At 52.5% G+C, this 14,019-nt stretch overlaps 1 protein-coding gene across 1 annotated transcript in view; it reads right to left on the reverse strand.

Annotated features, from left to right (window-relative positions):
• dag1 (dystroglycan 1) overlaps positions 1-14,019 on the reverse strand; it is a 45,859-nt gene that overhangs the window by 20,004 nt on the left and 11,836 nt on the right. The window lies entirely within an intron of this gene.

Genomic DNA, 14,019 nt, shown 5'->3' on the forward strand with positions numbered 1-14,019 from the left:
TTCTGTGCTTCCATCTTGCTTTTTTTCTTTCTTTCATAGCTTTTCTTGGTCTCAGGATGTGTTTTTTTACATGTTGCACAGCTTTCTGTATCAGAAACTTCTTCCTTTCCTTCCCTCAGAGGCTTCAGATACACCCAACCTGCTCTCAGATCTCCTTCAAGGCCACTTGATTCATCTCCTGGCTGTCAGCCAGCCATCAGAAACCCAGCCTGCCTGCTCACAGCAGAGATGGCGGCGGCGGCGGCGGGGGAGTGTCGCCGCTGTCTCTGCAGCTCCATGAAGAAGCGCTGTCAACACAGAATGAGGGATGGAGACGAGGAATGCTCAGAAAGCTGTAATTACCTCAGCACCTACAGACTCGCTCCGCCTCCTCCACCCACAGCTGGAGGAGAAACAGCTGGCCTGAAGCCGGAGCCACAGTTAGGGACAGTTTACGGCTCCGTCCACATCAAAACATGCTCCTTCCCGCCCTGTCATTCACAAACAAAGATTTATTCACCCCAAAGGTGGCGCTGAGGGGGTTCGGCCCGTGTCTCAGACCGTGTCTCGGCCCGTGTTTCGGCCCGTGTTTCGGCCCGTGTTTCAGACCGTGTCTCAGACCGTGTTTCAGACCGTGTTTCAGACCGTGTTTCAGACCGTGTTTCAGACCGTGTCTCAGACCGTGTTTCAGACCGTGTTTCGGCCCGTGTCTCAGACCGTGTTTCAGACCGTGTTTCAGACCGTGTTTCAGACCGTGTTTCAGACCGTGTTTCGGCCCGTGTCTCAGACCGTGTTTCGGCCCGTGTCTCAGACCGTGTTTCTTTCTTTAAAAGTTTCTTTCTTTAAAACGACAGGAATCGGGTGGACTGTGGGTCATTTTTACAAAGAACTGAGTGAGGTGTCACATCAAAATACCGAGACGCCATCTGTCCAAAAACATCTCAGATTCTGCTTCTGAATAAGATCAGATCAGAGCTTTGGTTTGTAAAACCTGAGAAAGAGAAGTTGCTCTTTGCTCTGATTTAGCTGAAACATGCAGAACATGTTCAGGCTTTTCTTACAGCGTATGAAGCATCTGCTTTTCCCCTCACAAACACTCCTCTATCAGCTTTCATTTATAAATAAACCTCTTCCACCAGGTGGTACGTGCACGGGGAAACGGGGGAGAGGGCAGCGGGGGGGCAGCGGAGAGGGCGTCAGTCACAGAACACAATGTGAAAACTGCTCACGGAGGCCTATAGATAGAAAGCTGCAGATGCATTTCCTATTTGGTGTTAACAACAGGCCACAATGCCAACAGACACCAGTAATAACTGTGTAATAAGCAGAGCCATAAGGGGGCTCGTGGTTCTGCTCTAACAGTTTGTTGTCACTTTTAATCTGGATGGATCCAAACTACGACTGGATAAGACGTCTTCCTGTTAGTTTGCATCGAGCTTAATGCAGTGCTGTGAGTAAAAGATATGAAATGTTCACATCTCAGGAAGTTTAAGACCCTTAAACTTTGTGTTTGGAATCCTGCAAACTGAAATAAATACTGTTTCAGTCCAGCTAAAAGAAGACGTTTAAATGACATGTCGGCCCAAAGTCAGACCAACACGAACCAGTCGGTGTGGCTCTGAAAGACAGAAGCTGTTCCCGGGCTTTGACCCAGAGGTGAGAAACCGGTCCACAGAAGAAGAAGCCACCTGCAGCAGAGAGTAAAGCAACATGTGTGCAGCAGTACCGGTCCACTTCACCACCACAGACACATGATGGAGGTCCAGTTAAACGGTTAGAGCCTGTTGCTCAGAGGACAGCATCCCACAGATAGACTTTCTACAGAAGCTAAGCCCAAACCTTAGCTAACAGCAGCCCGTTCCCCTTTGCCTTCTTCTAAGGAAGGTGGGGCATCCTGACGACAAACTGCTGATGGAAAAGCTTGAGCTAACCTCAAGTGGCGCCTTGTCCCGACCCCTCACCGCCCCGTGAGCCCTGGAACCCACACATTTAAGTCCACATGGAAGCAGGAAGTCTGTCTGAAACCTGCCTTCCACACACAGCAGCAGGAGTGTGAAAGGGCCCGTCTGAACCTGTAAGGAAATTCCACGGCTGGAATTCCCCTCAGCGACCAATGAGGACGCAGAACCCCCCCCGGGACGCAGTTATAGTGACGGCGTTTCCCACACAGCAGCTAATCAGGGAGACGGACATGTTGTCAACATTTCTGCCCCCCCCCCCCCCCTCCCTCACAGTCTCAGCTGATGCCTCTATTATTGGCAGAGACAGGGGAGTTTTTCTAAAAATGGCCGCCTTCCTGAGGAAGCCGCTGACGCCACCGCGGACACAAATATCACGACTGCTCACCCCTAGCATAAATCTGCTGTTCCTCACGCTCTGGGGAAGCTGGAGTCTCTGAAACTCTGGATTACACTGTGTTTATCTTCACAATAAGATTTAGACATTTAGCACGGAGATTAGGCCCATTTGAGGCTGTTAGCGGGCGCTCTCACGCAGGCTGCTTTGCAGCGTGTAAACAGAGATAATTCTTCGGATGTGAGGATAGAAGTCTGCATTGTTCTTCCACAGCATGTGTGGGAGAGAGCCAGAGAGAAGGAATGTGTGTCTTTGTGGCTTCTTTCAGATGGATTTCAGAGCTGTGACCTCTGTGCCTGAACAATCTGTGCTACCTCTGAAATCTGCTTTGGAGTCAATTCAAATTAATCTGCATTCGCGCTCGTAATTACTTTTGTAATTAGCTCGGCAGCAGTTGGAACAAAAAGCTCAGCTACAGAAAAATATAATCCAAACCCAGAAATGCAATCAATCACAAAGCAAATCCAGCATCCAGTCTGCGGCGGCTCCCCCGTTAGCTGCCGCGAACGACCCGTATGTGTGACCATGAGGCGGCGAGGAGAGAGTCGTGCCAACAGTGGACCCGCCCAGCCTAAAAACTCCTGTGAGTTATGAAGCACTTAAAGAGCAAAGAGAGACAAAAAAGCACGGAAAAAAATGGAGATTTCTAACGTGGTCGACTTCAGACTTTCCTAAACCTAACCGAGCTGTTTTTAATGCCTAAACCGGCTAACTTCACTGCCTCGGGGCCCATTTCACACAGCATCCAGGTGTGCATCCAGCTGTGCAACGCCTCAGCACGCCAAACAAAACCAAAGAGTCAGCCTGGTCTATCGGCCTAAATATGGACCTTTATTCTAACTGTGGTCCAAAGCTCATCCACACCTGGCCTCTGTGTTTGATCAGAACTCAGTCCTGCGTCTGCAGCCATTTATCAGGTTTATGTTTATGTTTTTATGCATTCAGCAGATGCTTTTATCCAAAGCGACTTACAGGTAGGCATGTAGGGTTAGGGGGTCTTGCCTAAGGACCCCTACTGGAGGTTAGGTTTAGGGGGCCTTGCCTAAGGACCCCTACTGGAGGTTAGGTTTAGGGGGCCTTGCCTAAGGACCCCTGCTGGAGGTTAGGTTTAGGATTAGGGGGCCTTGCCTAAGGACCCCTACTGCAAGTAGTACCTTTCATGGAGGGGATTTGAACCCAGATCTCCCACATGAAAGGTGGCAATCTTATCACTATCCAGTCCACTATCGGGTTTTATCAGGAGCTCTGAGCTGAAAGCGGACAAAAAGCGTTCTGCCGTCTGTAAGCGAGCCGGCGGCCCGTAGATCTGCTGATGTTTGAGCTTCAGTCACACACCAAACCAGCCTTAACCCTCTCAGCCCAGCACCACCTGCAGCTCCATCGCCTCGTGTTCAGGTGGCTTTCAGGCTCATCCTCGGGCAGCCTGCAGGTGGCGGTACCTGCAGCACAGAACATCTGACGGTCCAACAGAGGGAAAGAAGAGAATCGTCTTAGCAGGCGTTTAAACTGGTTACACTCAATGGAAGTGCTGTGGAACTCATTCCTGTCGCTCTCTTATCTGCTGGATCAATGAACAAATGAGACAAATTAAAACTAAATTCCTGCCAACTGATGACCAATCACTGCAGCTCTCATCCTGAAACAGTTTCCGTCCAATAAGTTGAAGCTTGAAGACTAAAGACAATAAATTTGACTGACTCCTTATTATCCAACTCAGTGTGGTGATGCAGGTGGGGGGGGGCAGAGGAGAACTATACAGGATAACAGCTCCAGCCGAGGGGAATAACAGCTGCAGGCGGACGTTTCCGCTACAATCAGGGAGTGACGAACAGCTGGAAGCAGATGTGAACCTGCCTCAAAAAACAAGAGTTCAGGGAGCAGAAGGACGGAGTTAAGGTGAGCCTGGAAAAGGGACGGGTGGAGTTAAGGTGAGCCTGGAAAAGGGACGGGTGGAGTTAAGGTGAGCCTGGAAAAGGGACGGGTGGAGTTAAGGTGAGCCTGGAAAAGGGACGGGTGGAGTTAAGGTGAGCCTGGAAAAGGGACGGGTGGAGTTAAGGTGAGCCTGGAAAAGGGACGGGTGGAGTTAAGGTGAGCCTGGAAAAGGGACGGGTGGAGTTAAGGTGAGCCTGGAAAAGGGACGGGTGGAGTTAAGGTGAGCCTGGAAAAGGATTCAAAGGGCTCATTGTTTTTTTCCATTCGCTGCGGAGTAAACAGGAAAAATAATGAATTCCAAATCAAATCATTCATCATTGAAGCCTCCAAAGACTCCAGGAACGCTGGAGGCGGAGCGGCGCCTCCGGACCTCCCACCTTCCACAAACACAATGAGGAGGATTTATTTTCTACACAACCTGCAGCGACTGGAAAGACATTTATTATCTCCATAAACAAGATCCTTATCCATCATAATCCTTTATGGAAAACAAGAGCTTCCGCCACCCAGCCGGCCCCCAAACATCCAGAGAGAGCTGCCGTGTTGTTTCACCCGGGAGAGGAGAGGCGAGGAGGCGGCGAAATGTGACCTTCACCGAGATCAAAGAGGCGCGCCCTGAAAGCACCGTTCATCCGGGCCGGGCTCCGGGCTCCGGGCTCTGGGCCCGCGGGCCTCAGCGTGTTTCCCCAAAAAGATTTAATCTGAGGCTGAGCTGAGAGATACATAAACAAGGAAAATGGAGGGGGGGTTCGTCCACTTCTGATTAGACTGAGGAGCTCAGAAGCATCAGCGCTTTCACTGTGTGCGTGCGGGCGTGCACGTGTGGGCGTGCACGTGTGGGCGCAGGATAACGGCTCATGAGGGAGACGCCGCGATGCTTTGCTCAGCTCAGGAGGATCATTAGAACGCTGCAAGTTGTGCGAAAAGGAAAGAATCCCAGAGAGAGAAGGAGAGAGAACAGGAAAGAAAATCAGGAAAGAACACCGAGGTAGGAGGAGGTCTGCTCCTCCTGCTCCTCCTGCTCCTCCTGCTCCTCCACAGCAGAACTCTGCTCCTCCTCAGCAGAACTCTGCTCCTCCTTCTCCTCCTCAGCAGAACTCTGCTCCTCAGCAGAACTCTGCTCCTCCTGCTCCTCCTCAGCAGAACTCTGCTCCTCCTGCTCCTCCTGCTCCTCCTCAGCAGAACTCTGCTCCTCCTCAGCAGAACTCTGCTCCTCCTGCTCCTCCTGCTCCTCCTCAGCAGAACTCTGCTCCTCCACAGCAGAACTCTGCTCCTCCTCAGCAGAACTCTGCTCCTCCACAGCAGAACTCTGCTCCTCCTGCTCCTCCTCAGCAGAACTCTGCTCCTCCTGCTCCTCCTGCTCCTCCTCAGCAGAACTCTGCTCCTCCTCAGCAGAACTCTGCTCCTCCTGCTCCTCCTGCTCCTCCTCAGCAGAACTCTGCTCCTCCACAGCAGAACTCTGCTCCTCCTCAGCAGAACTCTGCTCCTCCACAGCAGAACTCTGCTCCTCCTCAGCAGAACTCTGCTCCTCCTGCTCCTCCTGCTCCTCCTCAGCAGAACTCTGCTCCTCCTCAGCAGAACTCTGCTCCTCCTGCTCCTCCTCAGCAGAACTCTGCTCCTCCACAGCAGAACTCTGCTCCTCCTCAGCAGAACTCTGCTCCTCCTCAGCAGAACTCTGCTCCTCCACAGCAGAACTCTGCTCCTCCTCAGCAGAACTCTGCTCCTCCACAGCAGAACTCTGCTCCTCCTGCTCCTCCTCAGCAGAACTCTGCTCCTCCTGCTCCTCCTGCTCCTCCTCAGCAGAACTCTGCTCCTCCACAGCAGAACTCTGCTCCTCCTGCTCCTCCACAGCAGAACTCTGCTCCTCCCTCAGCAGAACTCTGCTCCTCCTGCTCCTCCACAGCAGAACTCTGCTCCTCCTGCTCCCCTCCACAGCAGAACTCTGCTCCTCCTCAGCAGAACTCTGCTTCACTTCGTCAGAATTCAACCTCTGATGTGCATCAACTCTGCTTCCAGCTAAAATGTTGCTGTCAAGCCTTTCTAATGTGGTTCATGTTAACGGCCTCAGCACAACAGGGGGGGGGGGGGGGGGGGGGGGGGGGTGCACGTGCATGTGCACGTACGTGTGCACGTGCATGTGTGTGGCGGAGACCACCAGCTCAGACCTGACGGACGCTGCCAGCTGGCAGCAGCTGCTCACGTGTGTTTGGGTGCAGCTGTGAGACTGAAAATGACAGCTGGGTAACATTCTACGTGCACACGCACACGTGCACACGCACACGTGCACATGGCACACGCACACGTGCACACACACACGTGCACACACCTGGTTAAGTGTTCAGAATCTCGGCCCGTGAACTTTCCCTCCCAGGTGACACCCCCCTGCTGCGGCCTCCTCAGCAGCAGACCATCAGGTCCAGGTAGAACCTTCATCTGAACCTCAGCAGAACCTCAGCAGAACCTCAGCAGAACCTCAGAGCTGCGTTCATCTGAACCTCAGCAGAGCGTCAGCAGAGCCTCAGCAGAACCTCATCCCAACCTCTGCAGAACCTCAGCAGAACCTCTGCAGAACCTCAGCAGAACCTCATCCCAACCTCTGCAGAACCTCAGCAGAACCTCAGCAGAACCTCAGCAGAACCTCAGCAGAACCTCATCCCAACCTCTGCAGAACCTCAGCAGAACCTCTGCAGAACCTCAGCAGAACCTCATCCCAACCTCTGCAGAACCTCAGCAGAACCTCAGCAGAACCTCAGAGCTGCGTTCATCTGAACCTCAGCAGAGCGTCAGCAGAGCCTCAGCAGAACCTCATCCCAACCTCTGCAGAACCTCAGCAGAACCTCTGCAGAACCTCAGCAGAACCTCATCCCAACCTCTGCAGAACCTCAGCAGAACCTCAGCAGAACCTCAGCACAGCCTCAGCAGAACCTCAGCAGAACCTCAGCAGAACCTCTGCAGAACCTCAGCACAGCCTCAGCAGAACCTCAGCAGAGCCTCTGCAGAGCCTCAGCAGAGCCTCAGCAGAACCTCAGCACAGCCTCTGCAGAACCTCTGCAGAACCTCTGCAGAACCTCTGCAGAACCTCAGCAGAGCCTCAGCAGAACCTCAGCAGAACCTCAGCAGAACCTCTGCAGAACCTCTGCAGAACCTCAGCACAGCCTCAGCAGAACCTCAGCAGAGCCTCTGCAGAGCCTCAGCAGAGCCTCAGCAGAACCTCAGCACAGCCTCTGCAGAACCTCTGCAGAACCTCTGCAGAGCCTCAGCAGAGCCTCAGCAGAGCCTCAGCAGAACCTCAGCAGAACCTCAGCAGAACCTCAGCAGAACCTCATCTGAACCTCAGCAGAACCTCAGCAGAGCCTCAGCAGAACCTCAGCAGAACCTCAGCAGAACCTCAGCAGAACCTCATCCCAACCTCTGCAGAACCTCAGCAGAGCCTCTGCAGAGCCTCAGCAGAACCTCAGCAGAACCTCAGCAGAGCCTCAGCAGAACCTCAGCAGAACCTCATCCCAACCTCAGCAGAACCTCTGCAGAACCTCTGCAGAACCTCATCCCAACCTCAGCAGAGCCTCAGCAGAGCCTCAGCAGAGCCTCAGCAGAACCTCTGCTCTCACCAGCTGCTATTCCGGTCGGATGACTCTCACACGCTTTATTTTTACATCTCCACTCATTTTACACGAGTAGGTGTCAGAGTGGGCGTTTACAAACGGGATGAAAGCCTCATTTCAGACGCAGCGCTGTGACTCGGCGCCACAGATCCAACCAGAAAAGCACTTCTTCTTCTGCTTTGAAGCTGACGGATTCATCCGAAACAATGCGACAGATGCAGCTTTATTTCACTTTGCTGCTCAGATAATGGAAAGCTCTGGGCTCTGTTACAGCAGTTCAACACACCAGCAGGGTCAAAGGTCAGACTTATGAGGCTCTGGGCTCTGTTACAGCAGTTCAACACACCAGCAGGGTCAAAGGTCAGACTGATGAGGGATCAGGGAGCTGAACGGGCCTCAGAACCCTGAAATCTGCTCCGATTCTCCTCCCTGTCGGCTCTGCAGGCCTCATTTAGCTCCACACACACCTCGGCCAAGATAAACAGGCCGATGTGGGTCAGCTGTGTGCAGGTAGAGTTCTGAGAGCGCGCACGCACGTGCGCACTGACCTGGATACTGCAGCCAGCTACCGTGCACCAGCAGAACTGATGTGGGAGGCCTGCTACAGAGGGTGCTGCTCGGGATGAGTTTGCAGGGAGAGGCATCTCCTCCCCGGTGATGCAGCTCATCGATTCTCATCTGTTCTCATCTCTCTCTGGCTTATAAATCCTCCAGCAGCACACACACATTCACACACATTAAAACTGTTCATTAAGACCACAGCTGCATCGGACAACATCTGGATTCACCTGCTGCTTCTGTCTGAGGCACAGAGCTGGAAAGCAAGGTTTAAGCTGGTTTAAAAACAGCTTAAACTGGCAGCATTAGCCTGTCAAAAAGGCCTTTTATCTGAGGTTTAGCAGTCATTTGGGCCCGATGTTTAGCAGTCATTTGGGTCCGATGTTTAGCAGTCATTTGGGCCCGAAGTTTAGCAATCATTTGGGTCCGATGTTTAGCAGTCATTTGGGTCCGATGTTTAGCAGTCATTTGGGTCCGATGTTTAGCAGTCATTTGGGTCCGATGTTTAGCAGTCATTTGGGCCCGATGTTTAGCAGTCATTTGGGTCCGATGTTTAGCAGTCATTTGGGTCCGATGTTTAGCAGTCATTTGGGCCCGATGTTTAGCAGTCATTTGGGTCCGATGTTTAGCAGTCATTTGGGCCCGATGTTTAGCAGTCATTTGGGTCCGATGTTTAGCAGTCATTTGGGTCCGATGTTTAGCAGTCATTTGGGTCCGATGTTTAGCAGTCATTTGGGCCCGATGTTTAGCAGTCATTTGGGTCCGATGTTTAGCAGTCATTTGGGCCCGATGTTTAGCAGTCATTTGGGCCCGATGTTTAGCAGTCATTTGGGTCCGATGTTTAGCAGTCATTTGGGTCCGATGTTTAGCAGTCATTTGGGCCCGATGTTTAGCAGTCATTTGGGCCCGATGTTTAGCAGTCATTTGGGTCCGATGTTTAGCAGTCATTTGGGTCCGATGTTTAGCAGTCATTTCGGCCCGATGTTTAGCAGTCATTTGGGTCCGATGTTTAGCAGTCATTTCGGCCCGATGTTTAGCAGTCATTTGGGCCCGATGTTTAGCAATCATTTGAGCCCGATGTTTAGCAGTCATTTGGGCCCGAAGTTTAGCAATCATTTGGGTCCGATGTTTAGCAGTCATTTGGGTCCGATGTTTAGCAATCATTTGGGCCCGATGTTTAGCAGTCCTTTGGGCCCGATGTTTAGCAGTCATTTGGGCCCGATGTTTAGCAGTCATTTGGGTCCGATGTTTAGCAGTCATTTGGGTCCGATGTTTAGCAGTCATTTGGGTCCGATGTTTAGCAGTCATTTGGGTCCGATGTTTAGCAGTCATTTGGGCCCGATGTTTAGCAGTCATTTGGGTCCGATGTTTAGCAGTCCTTTGGGCCCGATGTTTAGCAATCATTTGGGTCCGATGTTTAGCAGTCATTTGGGTCCGATGTTTAGCAGTCATTTGGGTCCGATGTTTAGCAGTCATTTGGGTCCGATGTTTAGCAGTCATTTGGGCCCGATGTTTAGCAGTCATTTGGGTCCGATGTTTAGCAGTCATTTGGGTCCGATGTTTAGCAGTCATTTCGGCCCGATGTTTAGCAGTCATTTGGGCCCGATGTTTAGCAGTCCTTTGGGCCCGATGTTTAGCAGTCATTTGGGTCCGATGTTTAGCAGTCATTTGGGTCCGATGTTTAGCAGTCATTTGGGTCCGATGTTTAGCAGTCATTTGGGCCCGATGTTTAGCAGTCATTTCGGCCCGATGTTTAGCAATCATTTGGGTCCGATGTTTAGCAGTCATTTGGGCCCGATGTTTAGCAATCATTTGGGCCCGATGTTTAGCAGTCATTTGGGCCCGATGTTTAGCAGTCATTTGGGCCCGATGTTTAGCAGTCATTTGGGTCCGATGTTTAGCAGTCATTTGGGTCCGATGTTTAGCAGTCATTTGGGTCCGATGTTTAGCAGTCATTTCGGCCCGATGTTTAGCAATCATTTGGGCCCGATGTTTAGCAGTCATTTGGGCCCGATGTTTAGCAGTCATTTGGGCCCGATGTTTAGCAGTCATTTGGGCCCGATGTTTAGCAGTCATTTGGGTCCGATGTTTAGCAGTCATTTGGGTCCGATGTTTAGCAGTCATTTCGGCCCGATGTTTAGCAATCATTTGGGCCCGATGTTTAGCAGTCATTTGGGTCCGATGTTTAGCAGTCATTTCGGCCCGATGTTTAGCAATCATTTGGGCCCGATGTTTAGCAGTCATTTGGGTCCGATGTTTAGCAGTCATTTGGGTCCGATGTTTAGCAGTCATTTGGGTCCGATGTTTAGCAGTCATTTGGGCCCGATGTTTAGCAGTCATTTGGGTCCGATGTTTAGCAGTCATTTCGGCCCGATGTTTAGCAGTCATTTGGGCCCGATGTTTAGCAGTCCTTTGGGCCCGATGTTTAGCAGTCATTTGGGTCCGATGTTTAGCAGTCATTTGGGTCCGATGTTTAGCAGTCATTTGGGTCCGATGTTTAGCAGTCATTTGGGTCCGATGTTTAGCAGTCATTTGGGCCCGATGTTTAGCAGTCATTTGGGTCCGATGTTTAGCAGTCATTTGGGTCCGATGTTTAGCAGTCATTTGGGCCCGATGTTTAGCAGTCCTTTGGGCCCGATGTTTAGCAGTCATTTGGGTCCGATGTTTAGCAATCATTTGGGTCCGATGTTTAGCAGTCCTTTGGGCCCGATGTTTAGCAGTCCTTTGGGCCCGATGTTTAGCAGTCATTTGGGCCCGATGTTTAGCAGTCCTTTGGGCCCGATGTTTAGCAGTCATTTGGGTCCGATGTTTAGCAGTCATTTCGGCCCGATGTTTAGCAATCATTTGGGTCCGATGTTTAGCAGTCATTTGGGCCCGATGTTTAGCAGTCATTTGGGCCCGATGTTTAGCAGTCATTTGGGCCCGATGTTTAGCAGTCATTTGGGCCCGATGTTTAGCAGTCATTTGGGTCCGATGTTTAGCAGTCATTTGGGCCCGATGTTTAGCAGTCATTTGGGCCCGATGTTTAGCAGTCATTTGGGCCCGATGTTTAGCAGTCATTTGGGCCCGATGTTTAGCAGTCATTTGGGTCCGATGTTTAGCAGTCCTTTGGGTCGGTACCCACTGCAAACACAACAGGTTCATCACAAATCTGCTCAGCAATCCATTCCATTTCATGACTCGGTCGGGTCAATTAGCAGCAAAGCTGCACCCGCCTCTCAGTCTCAGTTTGGGGAGTCACTCCTGAGTCCAGCCGGCTGAAGTGCTGCACCCCCCCTCAGTAATTCCCATTCTGTCAGTCAGTCAAACTCTTTGTTTTTACCCAGAAACCTCAGAAATCCCTGGATCCACCTCCACCTCCCTGCTCAGCTCAGCTCTGAGACTTTATCTCTATGCTAATAGCAGGCCACAGCTGATAGGCTTACACCGAGCAATGTGACCTTCAACTCTCTGGCAGAGTTTTAAAGACTTTTCGCCTCCCATCTGCTGGATTTATCACAGTCAAATGGACCAGAACGACCAGCTGATCTCCATCAGTAGACTTTAGATGTCAGCCTCGGCCAAACGCTGCGAAACACTTCGCCAGGAAAGAATTTAGGGAAATGTCGGCAGGAATCAGGCTGGAGTTGTTGCCATTGGCTCATTTCTTCCCTGGTGACACAAACACACCATCAGCACCGTACAAGAGTCCACTGAGTGGCTTCAAGGTAGCTAAAGGAGCTCGTTTTCTGCTCCCCGTCTGCATCGTTCACATCAACAGCTTCAGCCTTCGTGTGTTTCTGTGTGAAGTGCAGAAAAAGCCTCTTTGATGATAATAAGTCAATTAAATGGGGATATTCTCAGCAGACTCCCAAAGTGCTTTGATTTGAGAGCAGAGTGCTGCTGAAGGTTGTGTCAAGGCGACGCTGCTATTGAGTTGGTCGAGAAAAAAACATGTGGAGGAGGAGGAGGAGGAGGAGGAAGGGAGGAGGAGGAGGAGGAGGAGGAGGAGGGGAGGAGGAGGAGGAGGAGGAGGAGGAGGAGGAGGAAGGGAGTCTGAGGCTGATCAGAGCAGAAACTGAACTTTGTGCCGTCGGTGGAAGCAGCGAAAGAACCTCCTCAGCTCCCCAGAAAGGAGTCAGCTGAGGTCAGAGCTGGGCGGAGGCCAGACCCAGAAGTATAATATGTCCATCCTGACCCGGAGCGCCTCAGGATGCTCCGGCTGGAGGCTGACGCAGGGCGGAGGGATGGTGGCAGCAGCCGAGTCTATGTTCAGTAAAGGTCAAAGAGGGCCGAACGATGACTGGAGACGAAAAGAGAAGAAATACGACCAAACGTGTAAAAGAAAGCAGACCCGGCGGCTCGGGACGCCCGGCGGCTCGGGACGCCCGGCGGCTCGGGACGCCCGGCGGCTCGGGACGCCCGGCGGCTCGGGACGCCCGGCGGCTCGGGACGCCTGCAGCTCAGCCCTGTGAGGAGCCGTGCACAGCTGGTGACAGGCGGAGCCTGCTTGGCGTGACATATCCGGGGTCCAATAAGAAGTCCTGCTGCTTTCACTCAGCACAGGATGTGAGGGCCGTGCTGGCGGCCGTTTGGCGTCCTCTCACCTGTCAGCGCCACGCTGTCACAGCTGAACTAACGCCCTCCAAGGCTCACACATCTATTTCAGACCAACTTCACTGCAGCAAAGACTGATTTCAACTGTGGTTTGAACAACTTTAACAGTTTAACTTAATAATTCGGGTTTAATTTAAAGCTCTGGAGGCAGAGCGGATCGTCCACCTTCCCGGCGCTCAGGTACCGAGCTTTGGCTCCTAAACAAGCCCAGAATCGCTGGGAAACACAAAGACCGTCCACCTCACGGTGACTTTAGTGCTCCTAACAGTCAGAGGAATGAAAATAACTCGGAGGGGACGACCTCAGGGTGATGATCCGGCCGCTGGAAGGAGAAGGCGGAGTCAAGGAGGGCGTCTTCCTCTGCAGGGCTCGCCGCCTTTACCCTTCAGCTCGCCTTTACCCTTCGGCTCGCCGCCTTCACCCTTCGGCTCGCCTTTACCCTTCGGCTCGCCGCCTTCACCCTTCGGCTCGCCTTCACCCTTCGGCTCGCCGCCTTTACCCTTCGGCTCGCCGCCTTTACCCTTCAGCTCGCCTTTACCCTTCGGCTCGCCGCCTTCACCCTTCGGCTCGCCTTTACCCTTCGGCTCGCCGCCTTCACCCTTCGGCTCGCCTCCACCCTTCGGCTCGCCCCCACCCTTCGGCTCGCCGCCTCCACCCTTCGGCTCGCCTCCACCCTTCGGCTCGCCGCCTCCACCCTTCGGCTCGCCTCCACCCTTCGGCTCGCCTCCACCCTTCGGCTCGCCCCCACCCTTCGGCTCGCCGCCTCCACCCTTCGGCTCGCCGCCTCCACCCTTCAGTAAAGCCTGAATAAGTAAAGCCTGATAAAGTTGGGTAAACTGCCTTTACCCAACTTTATCGCTCTTTAAAGCACCAACTGTGTAAACAGCTGCCCCCCCCCCCGGCCTCTGAGGTGTTGGAGGACGGTCAGGAACTGAACTGCTCCATCATGTTGTTCCTCCTGTCACCACAGCCCCCCCTCCTTCATTTTCTCTCCACC

The sequence above is a fragment of the Leuresthes tenuis genome, unplaced genomic scaffold, assembly GCF_036924035.1.
Source record: "Leuresthes tenuis unplaced genomic scaffold, fLeuTen1.0.hap1 SCAF_3, whole genome shotgun sequence".
NCBI classification, from domain to species: Eukaryota; Metazoa; Chordata; class Actinopteri; order Atheriniformes; family Atherinopsidae; genus Leuresthes; species Leuresthes tenuis.